Genomic DNA, 4,798 nt, shown 5'->3' with positions numbered 1-4,798 from the left:
CCCCAAATGGTGATCTAGGTCAGTAAGGCAGACAGTGGATATTTTTGAGGAAAGTGATACATGCTCTCCTCCCAAAGACTGTGCCGGATGGCCCAGTGCCACAGGTTGAGGATGATGATCGAGCTAAGCAGTTCCAAATGCAGGCTGTTGCCACTAACCCTTTCTGTTTTGATAATTGCTTGCAAGCAGGGAGGGGGCTCCAGACATCTCCATCAGTGTGCAAGTACCTGGTCAGATCTCATGTCCGCTGGCTCAGGGCAGCACTTGTCACGGGGAGAGCTCATGGTCCCCTGAATGTCTTCAGAAACTGTTGGCTGCTGTTTAATGTTGTTGAATAATGATCGGGTAATTTCTTTCTTCTTCCTATTTTCTCTCTTCCTTCTCCTCAAGCTGCTGCCTCTAAAAGTTGTGACCCTTAATCTTTCCACCTTATGCACCATCTGTTGTTCTCTGTGTTTGATCTCCTGCTCCCAAGGTATCTCTCTGTTTTGGGTGAGGACTTATGAGGATATGTCTGCTTGCCTTTCTCCTAGATGTTTTCAAGATGGACAGTAGCCAATGGCAGGCAAATGTAGGGGGATATAAAGACTATTGTAGTGCTCCCTGCAGCTCTGGAGGTAAAAAAAACCCTGTTGCTTGTAATGTAGCACTCTGCTCACCAGTTCCTTTTTCACTTTTCCCTGTTGCCCAATTTGCTTTCCCAAGGGCACTGCCTCCCACTTCATGCAGGTGTTCCTTATGACTGAAGATGGTCTATTTGGGGTAAGCATGTGTCAGCCAAAGTCCCCACCTGCTTGCAGAGTGTGTTCTTTAATGTCAAATTCAAAGGATGGCTTGAAGGTCAAAGGGGGAGTTTTGTGGTTTTTTTTGGTTATGTGTTTGCCTCCTTGGTATAGTAACTACAAAAGTAAAATTAGGGGAAGTACAGACAGCTGAATTCTTGGCAATTGATATAACTTTAATGTTTACTACCTTTGTGTGTTTATATATGTGTTTAGAGGAAGGCAGTTTAATGAAAAATGAAAGAATGTGTCTATGAGGTGAGATATGTAGAGATTGTCCTTGAGACCCAGCTGTCCTAGGTAATATTGGGTAGCTGGAGCTGGTGACATCACATTCTCTTATACTGCAGACCTTTTACTCAACAGGCCTGGATTCTCCTAGAAGTTGTTAGTGGGTGGGGGTGTGTATGTTTGGTGGGGTTTTTTTTTGGTGGGGGTTACATTTCTTTTTGTGAATGTCAATGACTGGGCTTGTAGCTTCCGACAGATCAGTTTGGGGAGATATTTCAATAAGCAAAATGAACAGGCATATCAATTCAATGAGTATATAAAACTATATCATAGCAAACTTTTTATCCTGTCATTCTACATCTGTCTCAATCTGACTGCAACACAGAAAAGGCGAATCTCTTGCCTGTTTCCAAACTCATTGTTCCCTATTTTTTGCAGGATCTCAGCATGATTTCACATATATGTACGTGCTACCAAGTGTATGAATAAGTAATACCTTTTGGTTAATTTTCTGTGGAAAGTCGAAGTCTCTGAAGAGAACTTATTAATAGAGCTGAATGGAATTAGAAGCTGAAACATAGCAGTACTATAACAAGGATAAATTTATACCAAGGGCAGTTCCAGAATGATTTGCATAGCCTCAGTAGTTTTCCGCTACCTGGAAACCTCAAGAGGCTGAATAATATTCTTACCTACTTGCAATTTATAAGGGCTATGGGTATCTCTAATCCACAGTTTTCTCTTCATAGAGCTCTTTTCTATTTTTTTGAGTTTGGCTTCCTGCAATATTTGTGGAGGTAAGTGGGGTTTCTTCTTCAATGTCTTCGGGCGTGCCTGAGAAGTGTTTTCTTTTGATAAAGAATTCGAGGTTTTTTTTTTCTAGTTTTTTTCAGAGCAGCCCTCACCATAGACACTTGTTTTCCATTTAATACTGATAGGAACATGTTTATTTTCAAATATGTTACAAACAAGTCATACTTTTTTTTTTTGTTAGCAAACCACAGTCTTTATGTAACTTGTCCGGGTAGGGTCAGAGTGACAGTACTGAAAGCCTGGAGGTCGGTGTGCTCCCTTCGTGTGGCCCCTGTGATAGTGCCACTCCAGTGGGGGTTTTGTTGAAAGCCTTTCCCTGTGTTTCAGGCAAACATCCTGCTGGTGAATTGGTGGTGTGACTGAAGTGCTCTGTGGGTGGCACTTCTTGGGCAGTGAGGTGGTGTGAGCTTCCTGATGGTGGCTCCAGTATCTCATCCTCTTTCTGTCTGCCCTGTGCTGGAGCTGCCTGACAGTGTCCTACCTCTCGTAGCAATCCCTGCAGTGAGGAGGGGCTCTGTTAATCCTTCTGTCCATTTCTTACACAGGAGAAAAGGGGGTGGGAAGGGATATACAGATGAAAATCCTGGCTGGAGGACTTGAGCGGGGTTGTGCTGCAGCACTTTGTCTCCACATGTCTCGCATCTCTCCCACCTAGTCCTTAAAAACATTCCTGTGGGTGGCCCAGACCCAGACATCAGTAACCATTGCCTCCAAGAGTCCTGTTGACGTTACTGGTTTTGGTCTGCTTCTGGCTGCATGGAGCCCTGGCTGCAAGCTTCAAAGTATGGGGCCTCTTCTTTGAGATAGCTTCCCAAGCAGCTTTCCAGAAAAATATCATTTATTCTCATAGGTATTTTCTCTGACTTCATAAAAAAGACCTTGGTCTGCTGCTGCTTCACTAGGGATGAGCTGAAAGCCTTTGATATTTGAAAGCTGAGCTGTTATGATCAGATACATAAATCACATGGGTAGCTGGTCAAAAGTGTTCAGTGGTAGGCAGATAATGTTGCTGAGAAATGCTTCGTTTTCTTTTCCTCCCTGTCTTTTTTAGCAGGGCTGTTAAAGTAGTCTGTGACTTCAGTTTTGGATTAGGTAACTATAAGAAATCCCAAACATGTTAGGTTTACTGCATCAAAATTTGCTTCTTGTGAATAGTTTTCAATGTTTGCTTTTAATTTACCCTGAATGTCCACACTGGCAAACTTACTCCGCCAACTATTTATAAAATATGAATGTAAAAAAACCAGACCCTTGCAGTTCAAACTGAAAAGTTTTTGCAGACTTCATTGAATTGCATTTACTTTCCATTTGCCCTGTACTGGGTTATTGCCTTCTATTAAGGTGCTGGGGTGGGAGCTTTATTTTTTTTTTTACTTTTTTTTTTCCCTCTTTTCTACTCTGCAACTCAAGAACACAGGGGAGAACATAAAGGAAACTGTGACCAAAGAAATCAATTTCCTTGTGTCCAAAGAAACTGAGTTATGGATTTCATGAAAATGTGCTGTCTGAGCTGCCCTGCGCTTTCTCCCATTCCAAGTGCTGATATGGGGTCCATGGACGCTGTACCTGACCATGCTTCCCAGGCTGCTGCCATGAGATACTTGAGTAAGAATTAATGTATTAAGACCTCGGGACCCTTGTTTTATGAAAAGAAAATCAAGACAGGTGTAATAAGTCAGCTTGCAAACAAATAACCTCACTGCTTAGTTAGGAAGGTTGAATAATTCTGTATGTATTAGCAAAATAAATTACAAAGTAAATATGATCAGGCACTGCATCCAGAGGGACTCCATTTTTCAGCTAATTTATTACTTGTTTTCATGTTAGTTGGCCTGTCAAAAGAGCTACTTATTTCCTGCATGAGTTATCATTCTTGTTAGATGCTGTTCTCTGCTAACAGAAATAATGTTTTCCAAGTTTAAGAATGAGATACTGTAAAGCCTATAGAAACAAACAGCTTAATGTTGGGCAAGCACCATTTACCTAGCAAACAAATGCACCTTTTCGTTTTTATGTTATTGGCTTGGGTTAAGCTTTCCCCTGACGGTTCGTGAGCAGAAGACTTCATTTAATCATAGAATCATAGAATGGTTCAGGTTGGAAGGGACCTTGAAGATCATTGAGTTCCAACCCCCCTGCCATGGGCAGGGACACCTCCCACTAGACCAGGTTGCTCAAAGCCCCATCCAGCCTGGCCTTGAACACCTCCAGGGATGGGGCAGCCACAAGGCTCCTGGGCAACCTGTTCCAGTGTCTTACCACCCTCAGAATGAAAAATTTCTTCCTAATATTTAATCTAAATCTAGCTTCTTCTAGTTTGAAACCATTCTCCCTTGTCCTATCACTATGTGCCCTTGTAAAAGGTCCTTCCCCAGCTCTCTTGTGGGCCCCCTTTAGGTACTGGAAGGCCACAATGAGGTCTCCCCGGAGCCTTCTCTTCTCCAGGCTGAACAACCCCAACTCTCTCAGCCTGTCCTCATAGAAGAGGTGAAGGGATGGGAACAATGAAAGTGCAGGGTGCTAGCAAAGGCCAGCTCTCCTGCTGGGCAGCACAGCCCTGCACAGGAGACAGACGCATGTACTGCTGAGTCAAGAGCTCTTTGGGTTTGTCCGTAAAGCTCCAGCTTCCTGAGTGAGGTGAATGTGTAATTAGTGCAAAGCTTGGCTTTTGTCTTGTAATTGTACTGTTGGAAAGGTGAGAGCTTTGCATTGTTTCAGTACACCTCCCCAGCTTGAATGCTGGGCAGTAAACCTGAAACAGTGCCAGGAGGCCACGTTGTGTAGTAGCTGGGGCTTAAAGGCAAATACTGCATATTCTTCAACTTGCTGCAAAATCATCAGAGCTGGTGTTCTGGGTGTGAACAGCCCCACACAATGTGCAGCAGGGTGTGCTGGGGGCCAGTGGGCTCGAGCACCCATCCTTGCAGCAGCACAGCACTTGGCACCAAAGCAGAAGCCCACCGTACCCCATG

The sequence above is a fragment of the Charadrius vociferus genome, unplaced genomic scaffold (genome assembly GCF_000708025.1).
Source record: "Charadrius vociferus isolate BGI_N301 unplaced genomic scaffold, ASM70802v2 scaffold181, whole genome shotgun sequence".
Lineage (NCBI taxonomy): Eukaryota > Metazoa > Chordata > Aves > Charadriiformes > Charadriidae > Charadrius > Charadrius vociferus.
The sequence above is the reverse complement of the archived record's forward strand: the minus strand, read 5'-3'. Positions refer to the sequence as shown.